Source organism: Pleurodeles waltl, chromosome 10, assembly GCF_031143425.1.
Source record: "Pleurodeles waltl isolate 20211129_DDA chromosome 10, aPleWal1.hap1.20221129, whole genome shotgun sequence".
Taxonomy (NCBI): Eukaryota; Metazoa; Chordata; class Amphibia; order Caudata; family Salamandridae; genus Pleurodeles; species Pleurodeles waltl.
This window is the reverse complement of record NC_090449.1, coordinates 37,899,682-37,920,481: the sequence shown is the minus strand read 5'-3', so window position 1 is coordinate 37,920,481 and position 20,800 is coordinate 37,899,682. Positions and strand designations below refer to the sequence as shown.

Here is a 20,800-nt window from a genome sequence, read left to right as displayed (position 1 = left end):
TATAAAAACACAACCCCATGCTCCCCTTAAAAGGTTGCTGAAGACTAGACAGGGCGTCAGCTTTCTTTATCTCTGTTCCAGCATGTCGGGGTGTTATCAGGAAGAAAGGAATTCATTGGTTTCCTGGTGCCCTATGCAAGGTCTTTGATCTCCTGTTTTGTCCCTTTTCTGTTTCTTTCTAGGATTCTGCTTTTGTTGCATTGTAGATCAGCAGGATGAGTAAATCTTTTCATGGATGCACGGGTGACGTGAAAACTCAGGTTTTTCACAAGCAGGCTGGGCAAAACAGGCTTGTGTGTGTGTGTGTGTGTGCTGAAAATAGATCTTTACTTAAAGAGGAAAAAAGATCTCTGTACAGTGCACTGGAAATGTATGAAACAAAAACTCACAATAACGTACACTTTGATGCATCACTTTCCTCTCCAATTAAAAGTTAATTTATCTAAAACACATCATACCATAATCCAAAAAACGTGGCCCTAATATTTTGTTTCTGTGAGAAGCATTGAAGTCCTGATTGGGGCTCTTCTGTCAGGTGTAGCTTGGTTCCTGGGACATAGAGAGCAAGGGTGATACTGGTTCTGGAGCACGTAACTGGACTGTTCCCACTGGAGCAGGGTTCTGACTGATTTGTATATTGGTGGGTCCAGACTGAGGTAGCACGGTGTGCAGAATAAGATGGGTTGGGACACTGTCTGAGTTTTTACCAGTGGCTGAGATTAATTCAAGCATTCCATCCATACATTTTTGTACAATTTAGTGTGGCACCTTCACTAGGTTATGTATGCCCAGATTTGGGCCCAGTGCAGACTGTGTCACTGGAACCAAGCTGTACGCAGCTGATGAGCCCATAATTAAGGCGAAGCCAGTCATGGGTGGTTTGGGTCCTGGTTCAGGGAGCACGTGGCTGGACTGTTCCCATTGGAGCAGGGTTACGACTGATTTGCATATTGGTGGGCCTTAACTGAGGTGGCACGGTCTGCAGAGTAGCAGTGGGTTGGGATGGGGTCAGAGTAGTTTCCGGAGATTCATTCAAGCATTCCACCCATCACTTTTTGTATAGCTGAGTACATTATTCCTAAATGCATTGTGTTATAGCTGCCTTCCTCCCCGCCCTCCCCAAGTGGACTCAGTCACGCTACTATCATTTCAATAGTTTATCATTTGCTTGCTCTTCGGTTTCATTATTTTCAAGACGCTTCATGTTTTTGGTTAATAATGTATCTGAAAAGTGCTCTGACACCCTTAGGGGTCTAATCTGCACTACAGAAAATCATCAAATAAATAAGTAAATGAATTGATCAGTAACTATGGCGTGATGACTACATGTCATCGGGGGTACCGTATTGGAGTCAGCTCCCTCCTACACCTGAATTGAACCCACTGGAGATAATTTGTAGATTTCATTGGTTTGTAGAAGGAAAATCCGGGCTGGAACATGGTGTCAGGGATGACATGGGGCCATCTCTGTGCGTAGGCATCTCCTGGCAGATAGAGGCTTCTGTGAGGGGCGGTTCCTGGTGCGGGGCAGCCTCTCACATTGAGGTGCTTAGATCCTTCGAGTAAAAGGTGTTTCACATTCGAACCCACCCCAGGATATGACATTTCTTTCAAATTACATTTTTTTTCTTATTGAGAAAAACAAGGTAGGTCTGATTTACAAAGATTTATGGCTTGTGAATTAGAAGTGCATAATTTATTTATGTGGAATTTCCACACCTTTGTGTTTGCTCTTAAGTTTCGCTTGAGGCCATTCCAAGGCTGGGATGTAGCTATTAATGGTGCAGCAGGTGCAGTGGCACAGGGGCCCTGGCCTCTCAGGAGCCCTCTGCATCCCAACTGTTTCTGTAGCTTACTACTCAGCTGGGGGTGGGGGCGTTTACTTTGCTTGCATTCATGACCCTGGCCCCCCTTTGACACCACTCTTTCCGGAAGTGTGTCAGAGAAACACATGCTTGGCACTTGTAAAGCTCTGTGAATGTATTTCTGACACTTATATTTGAAAAGTCCAGACAAACTTGCTGCAGGAAGTGTTGTGGGGGCGGCGTGTAGGGGAGGGAGGGGGGCAACATCTATCTCAATGTTCACAAGAAGTGGTGCACGAATAAGTATGAAAGAGGAAAACAAGATTTAAAAGTTAATTACAAACTGTGCAAGATTTATTAAGTTAGTTTACAAACTTTGTCCCATTTTACAGCGTAATCTGCCGAGTTTTACCCAATGCGACGATAATGCAATCGTGGGGCCACAAAGCAGATGTTTTTGGGGGGTTTCATTTTAGTAAACCCCAAAGATCTATGCCTGCTCCTTATATCGCTTAAACAGACACCTGTTTTGGGCTTAAACTGTGACTAGATGTAGACATCGCTCACAACAAATGTACATTACTGCTACTTTGTAAACAGGACCCTTCGAGTTCGTGGCATCCGCTAAATCGTGGAAGTGACAAAGAAACAAGGGCGTTGTGCGTTTTTCCAAAACTGTAATTCATTATACAATTACAAACTAAAATGAGAAAAAAAATGGATTAGAAAATAAAAATGTTTAATTTTTTTAAAGTTTATTTTGCAGATGCCGGAAATTCTGTAAGATGTTTAAAATGTACAATTGCTGCTAGTGAAAAGTGTTCATTTGGTCTTATCGGTGCGCGTGCTCTCTGCGCCTTTGTTGTTGGCAAACGATGCCTCCCCCCTTGTTTGAGTGGTCTCTGCCTGTCAGAGAGTCTGCCAGCTTTGCTGTTATCAGCTGGCACTTTCCATGTCGCTACCCAGGGGAGTCAGTGTCCAGTTGTGTGTACTACGTCTTTCCACTCCACGCCCTGCTTTGATAGGCTGTTCTGTTTTTAGGTCTGGCAGGAGGGAAAACAAGCTTTTGCGATACTGTTGTTTCCGGCCCACCTAACACACCCTCGCCACCAGGCCTGTCCAGAGATAGATGGCAGGGCGACCACCCCCCGATGGAGCGCTGGGAGTAACTGGCGCGACTCTGTGGCACCACCGTGGACCCTACACCACACAAAATAGCTCTGTGTGACAGAAGGACCAGGCCACACCCTTGGGTGGGACAGCCCAGTGGCAGCCAATCATGGGAGTTACAAAGGGTTACTGTCACCAATCAGATACGGGCTGGCTTACAGGAAAAACATGGCCATTTCTAAGGCCAGTGCTTCTGAAGGGAGGGGTGGCTGGGACGTGGCCATTCTCATATCTTCCTGAAATGCAGCCGACTGTCTCATCGGATTCAAACACAAGAGTTTTAGGAGCACTTGCCTTTCCTATATAGGGCGGCCCATCTTCATTACAAACCGCTGAATTGAGCCATCTTGCCCAACGCTCAGAGTAAGAGCCCTGGAGCCCAAAGTCCTCTGCCTCGTGGCTGGCTGAGGCACAGCTGGTCAAAGATCAATCTTTCTGGTTGGCTGCCTGTTAACTATAATCTTATTTTACGCCATCAACTATCAATTTTTTGGTCACGAATGATCGTTTGGAATAACATAAAAAGCTACCTTTACAACAACTGCTGTTCCAGAGTAGTCACAGAAGGTGGGATGAATGCCTCGTTCCTGTTGGGGTGAGGTGGGAACTCTATCACCACAGGTCTTTCAAACGGGTTGTGATGCACATATACTCAATCCTATGAAGTCAACCATAACTGCAGATCTCACATTAGACCTGGTCTGACGGTTCGGGCTGGACCGTTCCTATTGGAGCAGGGTCCAAACTGATTTGGCATGGTGGGCAAAATAGCAATGGGTTGGAATGCTACCTAGAGATATTGAGAGTGGTTTGACTTACTGCAAGCATTCCTCCCACTTTCTTTTGTGTAAATGACATAACGCCATAAGTGGCAAGGGTATGCCCATATGTGGATTAACTGCTCACTCTGCCACTGGAACCAAGCTACACCCGACTGACAAGCCCCAATCAGGACAAAACCGGTCGTGGGTTGGTTGTGTTCCATTTTAGGGAGGACCTGCCCTGGCAGATCAGGCTGGACTGTTCCTAATAATGATTTGCATATGCTGGGTCCAAACTGAGGTGGCATGATGGGCAAAAGAACAATGTGTGGGTATGCTACCTCAAGCGATTGGCTTGACTTATCATAAGCATTCTCTTCTATCGCCTTTTGTGGTCTTGCTAATGTAGGAGGCTGGACTGGCTTGTAGTGAGTACCAAGGGGTAATTACACCTTGCACCAGGCCCAGTTATCCCTTATTAGTGTATAGGGTGTCTAGCAGCATAGGCTGATAGATAATGGTAGCTTAGCAGAGCAGCTTAGGCTGAACTAGGAGACGAGTGAAGCTCCTACAGTACCACTAGTGTCATATGCACAATATCATAAGAAAACACAATACACAGATATACTAAAAATAAAGGTACTTTATTTTTATGACAATATGCCAAAAGTATCTCAGTGAGTACCCTCAGTATGAGGATAGCAAATATACACAAGATATATGTACACAATACCAAAATATGCAGTAATAGTATTAGAAAACAGTGCAAACAATGTATAGTTACAATAGGATGCAATGGGGACACATAGGGATAGGGGCAACACAAACCATATACTCCAAAAGTGGAATGCGAACCACGAATGGACCCCAAACCTATGTGACCTTGTAGAGGGTCGCTGGGGCTATTAGAAAATAGTAAGGGTTAGAAAAATAGCCCACCCCAAGACCCTGAAAAGTGAGTGCAAAGTGCACTAAAGTTCCCCAAAGGACATAGAAGTCGTGATAGGGGAATTCTGCAGGAAAGACACAAACCAGCAATGCAACAATGATGGATTTCCAGTCGAGGGTACCTGTGGAACAAGGGGACCAAGTCCAAAAGTCACAAGCAAGTCGGAGATGGTCAGATGCCCAGGAAATGCCAGCTGTGGGTGCAAAGATGCTGCTACTGGACAGTAGAAGCGTAGGTTTCTGCAAGAACGACAAGGGCTAGAGACTTCCCCTTTGGAGGACGGATCCCTCACGCCGTGGAGAGTCGTGCAGAAGTGTTTTCCCGCCGAAAGACCGCCAACAAGCCTTGCTAGCTGCAAATCGTGCGGTAAGGGTTTTTGGATGCTGCTGTGGCCCAGGAGGGACCAGGATGTCGCCAATTGCGTCAGGGGACAGAGGGAGCGTCGAGCAAGACAAGGAGCCCTCTCAGCAGCAGGCAGCACCTGCAGAAGTGCCAGAAACAGGCACTACGAGGATGCGTGAAACGGTGCTCACCCGAAGTCGCACAAAGGAGTCCCACGTCGCCGGAGAACAACTTAGGAGGTTGTGCAATGCAGGTTAGAGTGCCGTGGACCCAGGCTGGACTATGCACAAAGGATTTCCGCCGGAAGTGCACGGAGGTCGGAGTAGCTGCAAAAGTCGCGGTTCCCAGCAATGCAGTCTGGCGTGGGGAGGCAAGGACTTACCTCCACCAAACTTGGACTGAAGAGTCACTGGACTGTGGGAGTCACTTGGACAGAGTTGCTGGAGTCAAGGGACCTTGCTCGTCGTGCTGAGAGGAGACCCAAGGTACCGGTGATGCAGTTCTTTGGTGCCTGCGGTTGCAGGGGGACGATTCCGTCGACCCACGGGAGATTTCTTCGGAGCTTCTAGTGCAGAGAGGAGGCAGACTACCCCCACAGCATGCACCACCAGGAAAGCAGTCAAGAAGGCGTCTGGATCAGCGTTACAGAGTTGCAGTAGTCGTCTTTGCTACTATGTTACAGTTTTGCAGGCTTCCAGCGCGGTCAGCAGTCGATTCCTTGGCAGAAGGTGAAGAGAGAGATGCAGAGGAACTCGGATGAGCTCTTGCATTCGTTATCTAAGGAATCCCAAGAGACAGAGACCCTAAATAGCCAGAAAAGAGGGTTTGGCTACCTAGGAGAGAGGATAGGCTAGCAACACCTGAAGGAGCCTATCAGAAGGAGTCTGTGACGTCACCTGATGGCACTGGCCACTCAGAGCAGTCCAGTGTGCCAGCAGCACCTCTGTTTCCAAGATGGCAGAGGTCTGGAGCACACTGGAGGAGCTCTGGACACCTCCCAGGGGAGGTGCAGGTCAGGGGAGTGGTCACTCCCCTTTCCTTTGTCCAGTTTCTCGCCAGAGCAGGGCCAAGGGGTCCCTGAACCGGTGTAGACTGGCTTATGCAGAAATGGGCACCAAATGTGCCCATGAAAGCATTTCCAGAGGCTGGGGGAGGCTACTCCTCCCCTGCCTTCACACCATTTTCCAAAGGGAGAGGGTGTAACACCCTCTCTCAGAGGAAGTCCTTTGTTCTGCCATCCTGGGCCAGGCCTGGCTGGACCCCAGGAGGGCAGAAGCCTGTCTGAGGGGCTGGCAGCAGCAGCAGCTGCAGTGAAACCCCGGGAAAGGCAGTTTGGCAGTACCAGGGTCTGTGCTACAGACCACTGGGATCATGGGATTGTGCCAACTATGCCAGGATGGTATAGAGGGGGCAATTCCATGATCATAGACATGTTACATGGCCATATTCGGGGTTACCATTGTGAAGCTACATATAGGTAGTGACCTATATGTAGTGCACGCGTGTAATGGTGTCCCCGCACTCACAAAGTCCGGGGAATTGGCCCTGAACAATGTGGGGGCACCTTGGCTAGTGCCAGGGTGCCCTCACACTAAGTAACTTAGCACCCAACCTTTACTAGGTAAAGGTTAGACATATAGGTGACTTATAAGTTACTTAAGTGCAGTGTAAAATGGCTGTGAAATAACGTGGACGTTATTTCACTCAGGCTGCAGTGGCAGGCCTGTGTAAGAATTGTCAGAGCTCCCTATGGGTGGCAAAAGAAATGCTGCAGCCCATAGGGATCTCCTGGAACCCCAATACCCTGGGTACCTCAGTACCATATACTAGGGAATTATAAGGGTGTTCCAGTAAGCCAACATAAATTGGTAAAATTGGTCACTAGCCTGTTAGTGACAATTTGAAAGAAATGAGAGAGCATAACCACTGAGGTTCTGATTAGCAGAGCCTCAGTGAGACAGTTAGTCATAACACAGGTAACACATTCAGGCACACTTATGAGCACTGGGGCCCTGGCTGGCAGGGTCCCAGTGACACATACAACTAAAACAACATATATACAGTGAAAAAATGGGGGTAACATGCCAGGCAAAATGGTACTTTCCTACAGCTAATAGCCATGGCGGCTATAATTTAGAATCTACGTTAACAATGGCATTTTGTCTCAATGAACAGGTTTAGCCCCTTGGTGCTCATGATATACATGGCAGTGACCCGTTAATAGCCCAAACTGGAAAGAGGTTAATAGCACACTTTTTAGCATGTTGTGATGGAAAAGAAAATATTTTCTGTTTATATTTCGTAATGCTTGGGGGATGACTACAGTAAAACAGGATGAGAAGGTTTGTAGTTCAGGTAACAGGGAGCATGATTGACTCTTTGTGCTCCGAAAACTCTCAATTTCTCAGCCACATGTTTTCTTTTGGGCTGGATTCAGCAATCAAAGCTGAAACCTTCAAGTTTCACCCTAAGGAAGCTTCCACTGAGCAAAAGGTGCAGGGGCTCCTGGCTCCTTCACGAGGAGATTCTTTGATGCCTCTAACTCTTTTCATCTTTAATCCACTCATCCCATCATATTCCCTTTTTCACTAGCATAAATACGCTCTCATGGCTTCACTACCCTGAACATATCTTAAAGGCTGAGCCTTGCGTCTGGGCAAGTACCTGCATAACCAATGTCAGATATCATACGTTGACTGTGGATCCCACTTCTGACACCATAAAACTGAGAACTGCCATTGCTGACCATCCTAGGGCAGTGGTTCCCAACCTTTTCACTTCTGTGCACTCCCAATTTATTATTACTGGAACTCGGGCACCCCCACTGAATCATTATTGGAATCCAGGCACCCCACACTGAGTCATTACTGGAAGCCGGGCACCCCGGCTTAAACATTGTTGATGATTTGAAACACAAAATAATACACAAAAATACAGAAACAAACATTCATCAAACACATACACAAATGATAACACATTGTATTTAATTTGCAAAGACATATAAATAAAAAAGAAAATTAATAGGAAGGTTGGAGCTTTTCTAAATTCAATTGAAGCAACACATCATCCATACTACATTCTGTTTGATGCACCCGCACTGCTCTCAGGAATCAATCTGAGGACACAAAGTTAATTGTTGCCTCCAATTTCAAATTCCTTGACATTTACAGAACGTTTAAAAAATTTCAACTGTACATTTAGCCACTTTATTTATATACACTTTATTAATCTGTTGATATTATTCAATTTTCTAAGCAGTCGTAGACTCCCTGAGGAGGCTTCACGGACTCCCAGGTGTCCCCGGGTCACAGGTTGGAAAAGGATGTCTCAGACTCCGGTTTTAAGGGACGAAGTGTGGGACTCAAACCAGCACTTTCAGACCCCTACTGAATAAACCCACCACCGCCACTCTGAAGGGAGAACTCCTGTGGTTGTGCTCGCAGGCGAACATTTTAGTTCTGTGGCATTATCCCTCCTTACTAGCCTCCACACCCACCTCATCTGCTAATTACAGGGAGACAGCCACGCCTTTGTCTGGGGTAATTTCTGGATTTTCAATTTTAAGAAGAAAATTATATGATTTAGTTCCAGTTATTTTGTAAATTGTCTTGTGTACTGTACACTAAGCAGTCAGTTGTTCTGGCTAACCTGTTATAATTAAGGCTTATGCATGTGAAATTTCAATTTAATTGGTTAAATACATATAAGTACAGAGGCGAGGGAAAGCAAGTTTTTGCAATGTTTATAAATAACTGGAAAAAATACAAATACTTCTGTACTTAGCAGTTTATATGCACCGGCTGACAAAGAGACTTGATTACTGACACTATAAGCTGCTCAGTGTCAGCCTATTTACTAAGGCATTAAAAATGTAAATAGGCATGGCAAGTGGTACCAATAACTGTCTCATTGGGAATAATGAATGCCACACTTATGCCATGAGAGGGCCATGGCTGTTGGCACAGTGGCTTTCTGATGGCAGATCTCAGCATTAATTTTGGCTTTATTCTATCTCTGCTCAACAAAGTGACTTTTACCAGTAACAAGGCAAATTCACTGGTTTATTTTGACTATTTTGCAATCACGGAAAACAATTGCTCTTTTATTCATACCTGTCTTGATTAGTAATATATAGTAATTAATGCAGAAACATACTGGTTGTTACTGTTTTTACAGAGCAAAAAGAAATACACAAAATGTCAGTAATACATTTTTTAAAAGTATATTTTAAAACATGGAACAGAAATATGGGGTTCAAAATACAACCTGTTGAATTCTTATTTAAAAAAAATATATAGCTATTAAAAATAAAAGTTTGCAACTACACATTTTTCTTTTGTAGTTGAGGTTTCTTATGTCTGTCTCTTTCTATCATTTTGTCTTCTCCTAAAATGTGGAGGTGTCACAGTGATGAGTAGGATACTACTCACTGTTTGGCTTCATTCCTTTCTGTGTACACAATTATCACATGAAGAAAAGAGGACACTTGTATAGTGGTTATACACTGAAATTGCATAGGTACTACATAATGTGTTTAGCACTAGTTGCAAAACAAGCATTTGCAATGCAGTGGGTCTGACGTTTGCTTGAGTTATAGCTATTACCATTGTAAATTCCTAACTGGCATTTTCTTGCCACATAAACTGAAAATCGAAAAGTAAAACAGTTGACATAAGCGAGCCGATTCAAAGCCCCACAGCCGCCATGAGCGCGAAGGAGAGACACAAAAGGAAAAAGAAGTTAAATGTATTGGCAAAAGGGCAATTATCCATGTAACAGGGTCGGTGTCCAAGGCGGTAACAAAACCGCCCCAAGGAGGGACAAATGTAAAGCATTTACCAATGATAACAAAGGATTTTTGATAGGCAAGCCCATGAATGAGTGATAGTGATGGGCGTGCAGTGGGCGTGGGTAAAAGCCCACAGAGAGATTCCAACAGGTCAAAGCGCTTGTGGCTCAACCTAAAAACAGATGCTGAGTACATTTTCTCAAAAGAGACTTCTTGGGAACAGAGTGGGGTTAACATAAATTCTTGCCATCTCATGGAAGATTGAGCCCCGCTGTGGGGTACATAGCCAGGTAATCTGATATTGAGCCAGCACTCCTGGTCCTATGCTTAGGGTCCCCTTGCCCTAAGCAGAATGCTCCCCTAGAATAAATCACAAATGTTATAATGCCAAAGAGAAAACAACCTCAGATTGTGGAAATTCAGTTTAAGGAAAATTCTACCCCTCTCTTGTTTCCACCTGAGATTTCCAGGACACAATGTTCCTGTATGAACAGCATTTCCTGGTGCCAAATAAAACATTTCCTGAACAAGACATTGCCCAAAATGAATGACTTCTGTTCCTAATAACTGTGCCCTGGCAGAGATGTATCATAAACTTTGCTGACACTGAGTACACCAGCAGCATCCTTTAAATCTTTCCTCTCTAGAACAGTTTAAATTGTATCACCCAAAAAATCATTTGTGGTTTACAAATCTAGTTTTCTTCATCAGTGCTAGAAAATAAAAATATTAAACCATATTTACTTTTCATGTATTGTATGCATATCAGTAAAATATATGAAAAATTATGAAAAAGGTACCTTTTTACTGTAGTATGAATGCAGTCTTGTTCAAGAAGATAAATCTGATACACATTTTAAATTTACTCAATCGCATGGTGAACGTCTATTAATTAAAATACTCTCAGAAAATGTAGGTGTATTCTGAAATAATAGGGTTCTAAATGAAAGAAAAAAATTAAACTCTAAAGACATTTCTGTCTAAAAAGGAATATGAGATTAAGGAAACATTGGTGTTAAGGACCGGTAACTCATAACATACATGAGAAGTAATTATGGTTCATTACGTTTATGTTCTGGTGTGGGTGTTGCTTGTCTGTCTGCAAGCCTTGCATACGTGCTAACATTCTGTGACCAAAAAGAGATAGTTTGTTTAAGTTTTAAAACCACTAAGTAACTTAATGATGACATCGCTAAAAACTACATCACACTACCTCTGGCATGATGATGACATCATAGAAAATCATATTACATTCTACGTGACACAGATCAGATCGAAGTCCCATGTGTCTCCTGACTCAGATGGCATCATGAAAAAACAATCTCTTCATATAAATGGTGGACTGACCAATGTGCGCTATCATCAGTTTTATCCCCTCTAAAGTATCTCTTCATCAGTATTCATACCACATGGTGCAATGATAGTCAGTATCGAAAACAGCAGCTGCAAGGCATGTATGTCGGAACTTTACACAACATTCAGGGACTCACTCACAGTTCTCCCCATACTCGGGGAGCTGGTTTCACCTCTTAACAAGTTCAATCCATAGGTTCCTCCAATAAATATCAAGACTTGAGTATTGCTTAGAAGTGGTAGCCATCCTCCCTCATTAAGCAAGTTTAGCAAATAAGTCCTTGGTGCGGTCGATGCACCCTGGGGAGGGTGGATGCCTGTTTACAAACCTATCATTACTGGAGGCAAGGAATGTTACTTTAAGGCGATAAATGGTAGATGAAGACTTGGGCACACAGGTGTGGGCAAGGATGCAGAAGCTTTAAAGCAATTAAAACCAAAGAGTGGAAGAGAAAGCAATGTCCTCTCAGGCTAGTGTGTAGGTCAGTGGCTTTGCAACATGGAGGCTTCTTACATCCGCTAAGAGAGAGCTAGATAACATCACTGTGTGCACTGGTCACATTTGGTTGGTTGCTGCTGGTGGAGCTGGGGATGGCTTTCTGTCTGTGAAGGTGGACCCTGACTATCATCTCTTTGATTGTAGGTCCACGAATATCTCACAAGGCTTTCCCCTGGATTCCCAGGATACCCACCTGTTTAGCACTGGAACCAATCCCTGGCCTCGGCCTTTCCGCTGACATCTTCATCAGGCCAACAGGTGAGAGGTAATGCTTCTTCTGCTTGAAATGGTAGTGAAGGATTGGATCCTACAAGGTTGTTCTTTAACACTATGATGCTCCATTTTTGGAAACTTTGAGCACTTCACTCACAAATATGGTGATACCTCCCCTCTCTAAGATTGAGGTGCTCACTTTCTAAGGATGTGGATGACCTTCATCAATAACATGAGTATTCTCCATAATAAAAGACTAGAAACTTCCTTCTACAGGACTTGTATATTCTCTTCTCAAAGACTAGGATGCTCCCTTGTGACTGACCAAGGTGCTCCCTTTTAAAAGACTTTGGTCTCTACCTTCTCAAAGACCTGTCAACAACATTAACAACAGTGGTGCTCAATGACCGGGCTGCTCCCTTCTCAAAGAAAGACTGGGGTAGTACTGTCTCAAAGACTGGTCTGCTTCCTTCTGAAAGACCAAGTTGTCCCCTTCTCAAAGGCCCGGGACGCTCCCTTCTCAAGGGAAGATCAGGCTGTTTGCTTCTCAAAGACCAAGACTCAATTGCTCCCATTTTGAATACCTGGATGCTCCCTACTCAAAGGAAGACCAGGATGCTTCCTTCTTAAAGGCCAGGATTCTCTCTTCTCAAAGCCCAGGCTGCTTCCTTCTTAAAGACTGAGATGCTCCACTGTCAAAGTCTACAAACTTCCATTTCATAGACTGTGACTTCCTATTTGAAGATCAGAATTCTCCTAGGAGAAAGCAGCAGGTTCCTTCTCAAAAGATTGTGGCACTTTATTCATAGAGACCTGTGTGTCTTTCTCAATAACCAGGGATCTTCCTTCTCAAAGTCAGGGCGCTCTCCTCTCAAAAACCGTGGCGCTTCCTTCTCAGTAACAGTGGCCCTCTCTTCTCAGAAACTGTGGACCTCTTTTCTCAGAAACTGTGGCACTCCCTTCATAAAGATGAAGGAGCCACTCTCAAGGACTGGCTGTTTCCCTCTCAAAATTCCTGGCACCACTGTTTGAGGAAAGACTGAGGAATGTGGATGACATGGTTAGAAACATGAATGACGCACTTGATAACCTAACCCGAGGACGTCCTGTTAAGGTGCCTATAGCACGAGGTCTTTGCCAGTCATCCCGGCAACAGGGCCGGTCGTATGTCTGGGGCACATTCACCCCATCAACTAGCACCACCCTGGTACACAACTTTCAGAATCATGTTGGATGTACAAAGTGCACTATTTCTCCTGTCATGAAGAGGCACCAGAGGAGGCTTTTGTCTACCTTGGTGTCCAGGTCTGGGATCTGCTGTGCAGAGTCCCAGATGCCTGGTTCAAGAAGCCAAACTCTGTCAGGTTCTGGAATCTGGACTCTTCACTAACTGGACTGTTATATGATGTTTCAAAATGTCTAGGTTTGATGGGATAGAGGTAATATTGTAAGTGAAGTTGTTTCCCCCAAAGGACTTGATATAATGAGCTGGGAAATGTTATTTGTCATTAGAACCCAATAGAATGTTCCATAAGGCTTGACTAGCAAAGCATCCTGTCAGGCAGCGTCAGTCAGATGACATATGTCCAATTTTATTAACACGTTTCTGCTCAATCCAAAGGTTTTATGAAGTTCTTGCTTCTGTCAGCTGAGACCTGATCTGAATATCTGCATTGTATTTTTAGGTTTAAGATGGCCCTACTGTCAAATGCTCGACTCTACATTTTTCAGATATTAAAAATTTAAGATCTTCTGGCTTTCTGATTTAGGATGTCTATGGTGTTCTAGATGCTGTCCCTTCTCAATGCTCTCATCTATAACCCTTAACAATACTGGAAGTGAAGTGGATTCACAAAAATGTGTTGAGAAGAGTCAAGAGTAGGAAGACAGCCCTGGTCAGGGCCCTGATGGGGAACATTTGGGAGGAAAGCAATCCCACTGAATCGCTTTAATTTATACGAAGCAAGCTTTGGTACTAATCCGCGTCTGTGATTAAAAACTGCTTTCATAAACTCTGCTGTTGTGGGTTTCATAAACAATCATTGGCAGAGCCTATGGAATTAGGCTTTGTAATGCATGCCCACTGAGACAAGGGTCTACACATAGAAGCTGGGACACACAATGTCAGCTGACATGGACACACATACTGTCCCACAAAGCGCACATACAGAAAGCGCGTAAGCAGGCACATACTGATATTAGTCAGACAGACAGATGACAGTCACAGATGGACAGGTTCAGGTTCCATACTCAACTGATAGATCCTCTGAGGCAAAAATATTTAAGATGAAGAAAGTAATGAAGTGTCAACATCCTTTCAAATCTTGGCCGTTCCTTGGCCGTTCCTTGTAGAAATAATTTCTATTGGGTAATAAAAGACTTCAATGTCCATGCCCATCCAACCATTGTCTTCTTATCAGTGAACACCCATAGCTTTCAGTGTATTGCACTGTGCTCGATCATCCTGTCCTTGGCCTCTTTGCATGATCTTACATATTGAGCACAGTTCAGTATCAACCTATTTAGGAATACCAGACTGCCCTGTGCGTTGCCAACAACATGAATCCAACACTTACTCCAGTGATTTCCTTTTACAAATCATTATCAAGTGTGCTAGTCAGAATGCAGTAAATAAATGAAACAAAAACTACGTGGTAAACAATGCAATGATATCTAAAATGAACCCACATGACTAAAAGCATTATATTTTTTACATCATGGAGGGAACTTGCAACCCTAGTTCCACGTTGTAATTTGCATGCATTAATGGTGGCAAGTCTAATATTCCACCCTAAACACAAATTTAGCTTTTATGATGTCGACAATATGACTTATGTCCTGATTTAGATATTGGTGGACGGGTTACTCTGTCACAACAATTGACAGATTTCCCATCCACCAATATCTAAATCAGGCCATATATTGTTTACTCATTTTGATCTGTTTTGACTTTCATATTCCACGATGCTGTATTATGACCCCATGATATCTTATGGGCTCGCAATACGGCAGGCGAGATATCTGTCACGTTTTTGACGGAGTATTCCATCTGCTGACATCTAAATCAGGCCCATAGCTTTCTTTCATCATGTGGAAAGTGTTTCCTAATGGCTTAGAGTTGCAAGCTTGCTATATATGTTAAAAACGTTTTATTCTTCCATTTAGTCTGCAGGGTTATAAAAATGTACTGCTGTGTTTACATCCACTCCTGACATGAATGGTCTTGTGCAGTAAATCAGTCTAATGGGCCATTAAGGAAAAGCTGCTTGACCAATGTGATGACTTGCTGTATTAGTCAATGGACTAACACTAAAAGTCAAACACACACAAACTGTCACAGCTAATGCCTCCCTCCAATTGTTTTGGGCAGGACGAAATTTATGTCTAAGAGCAGCTCCAAAGATAAATTCCAGCTGCCCCACAAGCACAGTCTAAATCTTCATTCCCAAAGCATGATGCTTGCATCCCTTTGTTAGCCAGACAGGAAGTCAGCGGCACAGGTTGCACTGCACTAGCAGAGCTTGGCATTTTGCTGCTGGGATCTTTTGTGCTACACCCCCGTTAAACTGCTTGTTAGTACCCACGCTGGGTACTGCAGACAGACTGTTGAGACGTTACTATTAGGACATGCCATCCAGTGCTTAGTTTGTAAAACACATAAGTGCCAGGGCCCTTGTTAGGAGGCCACCGCAGTTTGGACCACACAAGGCCCCTGCCAGTGCGGCCAATGACCGAATCAGCACAACTACTAAAGATTCACACCCTACAAGTGTGACAGTTCAGACTATCCCAGGCCCCTAAAGCTACACAAATGGCTTGGCAACAAAATGAGTCATTTTAATGCATATTGAATTAATAAACAAATGGTCATCTCTAATTTAGACAAACACCACCACCATGTGTCAGATTGTTATAAGTGCAGCTGTTGAAAACTAAGCGCCAGCGCCGAGCACTGGAAACCACCAGCTCAAATTAAGAACTGCTGTCCCCCTCACAGGGGCAAGGAAAACATATGCCTGGAGTCTACTGTACAGCTTGGCAGACTCAGACACTAATTGGATGTGGTCTATGTGACATGCAGCAATGAAGGTATAAACATTTACCGCAAGGTGCACTGCACACTTTATCAGAACACTGGAGTTACACTGCAGATACTGCAGATCACAGCAAAGCATTTCACTGGAAATAACTTGCAGGTGTTTTGTACTGCAAAGCACATTTCACAGGAGATGCACTGAATATACTGGATTGCAAAGTTCATTTTACAGGAGATGCACTGAATATACTGGACTACAAAGCACATTTCACTGGAGATACACTGAATATACTGGAATGCAAAGCTCATTTTACAGGAGATGCACTTAATATACTGGACTACAAAGCACATTTCATAGGAAATACACTGAATATACTGGACTGCAAAGCTCATTTCACTGGGCATATAGTGAAAATACTCACTGCAAGCCACTTCATTTCACTGGCTGTGTAAAGCAAATAATTAAATGCAAAGCGTGCCATTTCACCCTGGGCAGATTGCAGATACTGCCCTACAGAGTGCAGTTTTGAGGAATGCACAAGCATTATCCAAGGCAACCAATCAAACTGTGCAAACTTCAATTGAAAGTTTCACTGGCTAAAAACTAGAAGGCTAGATAGGCAATGGACCCCTCGTTGTGAACCCCGCCGCTCCATTGCAGGCACGGGTAATCCAGAGTAGCGGCCAACCCCATGTACACCTCTTACCCGCGCTCCTAGTGTTGATGTCTAGACACGGTCAACCTCTTTCTTCCCTTTCCCAAGGAGATGCTTGGAAACTGAGGATACCCTCTAGCTGTAGGATTATATAAGACCACAGCGCACTTCATGTTTGTCAGTCGAGCTTCGGTCAATAGACGTACCTAAGACATGTCAAGAAAGATGCCGAAGACCCTAGCAGAGCCCTGAATGAGGACCAATCAGCGGCTCACATCATACTCGAGCACCACATTTTCTCCGTCACCAGCAAGAGCTGGAATTGGTATGAGGCATCACCTGGACTGGAACAAGTCCTTCCTCTTGACCTGAAACCAACAAAACTGCATAAGCAATGGCTGAACTTGTGCAGTCTCGTGCAGTGTCCCAAACTGCTCCTAACTACACTCACTCCTATTTATTGCGTTTACGCTGACATCGGCTTACATAAAAGAAACCCGTCACTTCCAGTTTTACGCAGACGACACTCAGAACCATTGCTGGTGGACCTAAGACCCAAAGCAATACCTCCCTTGATTTGAACACGTTTCCTCTTAATCAGCTGAATCTTGAACAATAACTGAGATCTTTCTTATTGGGGAGAAATCCTGTTGAACCCTCCGTTCCCCTCATCTCAGTTCCCTGAGGGTGCAGGGTGTAGGAAACTAAAGTGTTATGTTGGTCACTTCGGTCTCCTCTGTGCCCACATGGACGAACTTCTTAAAGACTTGAGATCCAGTTTTTCAAACTGATAGAAGTTCTCCCGCTGCCCCCAGACAAACCACCTGGTGGATCTATCTAGATCCCTGATCCTCACATGAGTTGACTGTATAAGATGATCATTCAAACCCATTCAGAACGAAGATGCCCAAAAGTGCTAGAATCTGGAGAGGTTTGACTGCCACCAAGATACCTTTGGATGTTGTGTGCCTTCCATATGCCTCTGACTTGGCACCTTACCCCCACCTTAGAGGCTCTACACTAACTCCCTGTCCAACAATAATTACATTTAGTATCCTAGGCTTTATACACAAAGTGGACCTAACAATGTACTAGGTACCAAGATGTCTTGAGGAGATGAGGCAGGAGTAACACATGAGCAGAACCCTCGAGTCCCCGGGAGCCCAACTCTAGAAGAAGCCTGGTCCCATCTTGAGATCCAAGGCGCTCTGCCACAAATTCATGAAAGAGTTGAAAACAACGAGTATCTGTTGTCCGCACCACAAGAAGGCACCACCTTCCACCCACACTTTGTGACCCAGACCAGGACTGTTTTATTTCCCATGCTACCTAATATATCTGAAGTGGCAGAGAACCAACTTGTACAGGAGTTTTACAAAACCTCGACTCCCTTGGAGTAACACAGGCATAGTGCACACGTTGAGTGGTGTTGCACTGCAGACACTGCCCTCCCTTTGCAGTGCAGTGCAACATATTAGACTTGCAATGGTCATCAATACTGTGACACTGCATGGCACAGAAATAAAGACATATCAAAGTGCAGTGTCATGATATACTGGAGCTGCAGTGCACTGTGCAGTGCATCGTGCATCAGGACACTGGAATACTGCAGATATAGCCTTGTACAGTGTACCAATAGACTGGAGTTACACTGCGTGGTGAAATAGTGCATTGGAATTAGACTGCAGACATTGAGTTGTCCAGTGCACGGACAGACTGGAGTAACACTGCACAGGGAACCAATACAGCAGAATTTAGACTGCTCGTGCAGGCTGCAGATGCAGCCCTGGACAGTGCATCAAATCACTGCAGTTATACTTAAAAATGTATTGATTTTGATTGCAGGCGCTATACTATGCAGTGCACCAGTACACTGGAGTTACACTGCAGATAATGTTATGCGCATCAATAGATTTGAATTATACCGCAGACACTGCACTGAGGTGTATTTCAACAGACTGGAGTTTATACTGCAGATAAAGCTTTGCACAGTTCATCAGTAGGCTGGAATTATAATGCAGACACGGTAGTCAGGTGTGCTTCAGTACACTGGAGTTCGCACGACAGGTAAGGGTTTGCACAGATCAGCTGTACACTGGAAGTATACCACCGACACTGCACTGAGGTGTGTTTCAGTACACTGGAAGTACACCACCGACACTGCACGGAGGTGTGCTTCAGTACACTGGAGTTCACACGACAGATAAGGGTTTGCACAGATCACCAGGTGACTGGGATTATACAGCAGACACTGCACTGCGATGTGCCACAAAGCCTGGAGTTTACTGGTGAAGTCTGTAGTGTAGACTGGAATCATACCACCGACACTGCACTGAGGTGTGCCACAATAGATTGTAGCTTACACAACAGAAAAGGGTTTGCACAGCTCACCAGTAGACTGGAAGTATACCGCAGACACTGCACTGAGCTGTGCCACAAAAGCCTGGAGTTTACACTGCAGAAAAGGATTTGCACAGCTCACCAGTAGACTGGAAGTATACCGCAGACACTGCACTGAGCTGTGCCACAAAAGCCTGGAGTTTACACTGCAGAAAAGGATTTGCACAGCTCACCAGTAGACTGGAAGTATACCGCAGACACTGCACTGAGCTGTGCCACAAAAGCCTGGAGTTTACACTGCAGAAAAGGATTTGCACAGCTCACCAGTAGACTGGAAGTATACCGCAGACACTGCACTGAGCTGTGCCACAATAGACTGGAGTTTACACTGCAGAAAAGGGTTTGCACAGTTCATTAACAAACTGGAATTAGGCGACAGACAATACACTGCACAGTCCACTGACACACAAATGACGTTTGTACAGAGAATATGCCATTGTGCAGTCTGACAGGCTGGGATCAGACAGAGATACACAGCTCAGCACTTCAGTGCACTGGGGCTCTGGATTTCTCAGACACCATTGTTCATTTACTGGTGATCAGTCTGTAAGCTTCTCAGATGCTCATCAGAGAATTGTTTTAGCTTTCAGGTTTGGCTTCACAGTGCAGGTATCTGTAAGACTTATTGCTTACAACATTAGTAAACGTCAAGCCCTCCACCCATTGGTGTGCTTGGGTCAATCCCTGTCAGCCATTGCTTTGAGACAGTGTCAATCACATCTTGGATCAGCCCACAGGAGTATACATCGTCCACTCAATGCTCTTGACTGTTGGTGTACCTCCCCCAACCACAGGGGCAATGCATGAGCAGCTATTTTACATCTGAAAAATACACCCAATCATCATGATACAAGCTATCCTTCATCACACAGAAACCAATCCTGTTTAGGACAAGCGCTCTGGCCTATTGTAATCTATCTGTGGGACTTTAACCACGCCCACCGCACACCCATCACTATCACTTGTTCGTGGGCTTGCCTTTCAAAAATACTCTGTTATCGTTGGTAAATGCTTTAAGTTTGTCCCTCCTTGGGACGGTTTTGTTACCACCTTGGCAATCAACCCTGTTACATGGATAGTTGGACTTTGCCAATACATTTGATAGTGAGAAACTTCTTTTTCTTTTTGTCTCTCTCCTTCCCGCTCATGGCGGCTGTAGGAGGCTGGCCTGGTTCGTAGTGGTCACCAAAGGTACTTACACCTTATACCAGGCCCAGTTATACCTTATTAGTGAAATGTAGTCGGTTTGTAGCAGCGTAGGCTGTCTAGAGGTAGCTGTAGCAGAGCAGCCAAGGCTGAACTAGGAGACATGCAAAGCTCCTGCAATACCACTATAGTTACACAGTACTTATACACAAGTAAAGACAATACTCAGTGTGACCAAAAATAAAGGTACTTTATTTTGGTGACACAAATGCCAAAAATACCTTAGAGACTACACTCCCTTAGGAGGTAAGTAATATACACAATGTATACACTAGTATCCAAAAACAGGTAAGTAAACAGAAAACAGTGCACATAGTGAAAATCACAATAGATTGTAATGGGCCTAGAGGGAACACAAACCATATACTAAAATAGTGGAATGCGAAAGTCAGTTTCCCACCTAGGCAAGTGTAGTGTGGAGAGGGGCGCTGAGAGTGTAAGAAAACACCAAAGGTAAGTAATAGAACTCACCCCAGTGCCCAGGAAGCAGGAGTAAATCACAGTAAGTTTCATGAAACATACAAGAAGTCGTGATAGAAGAGACTGCAAGACACCAATGATGGATTTCTGGACCTGAAGACTTGTGGAAAAAGGGGACCAAGTCCAAGAAGCACTGAAGAG

The 20,800-nt window shown here is 44.4% G+C and overlaps 1 protein-coding gene across 4 annotated transcripts in view; it reads left to right on the top strand.

The window, feature by feature from the left end:
* LOC138261013 (myoD family inhibitor-like) overlaps window positions 1–20,800 on the top strand; it is a 193,424-nt gene that overhangs the window by 42,774 nt on the left and 129,850 nt on the right. For 2 of the 4 annotated variants that reach the window (XM_069209611.1, XM_069209607.1), the window contains exon 2: window positions 11,813–11,926. The exons of 1 other annotated variant lie outside the window; for it this stretch is intronic. The gene's annotated coding sequence lies outside the window, so the exon portion shown is untranslated. Of the gene's footprint in view, window positions 1–11,812; window positions 11,934–20,800 lie in introns of all 4 variants that reach the window. One more of the 4 variants, XM_069209608.1, reaches the window with a different exon arrangement.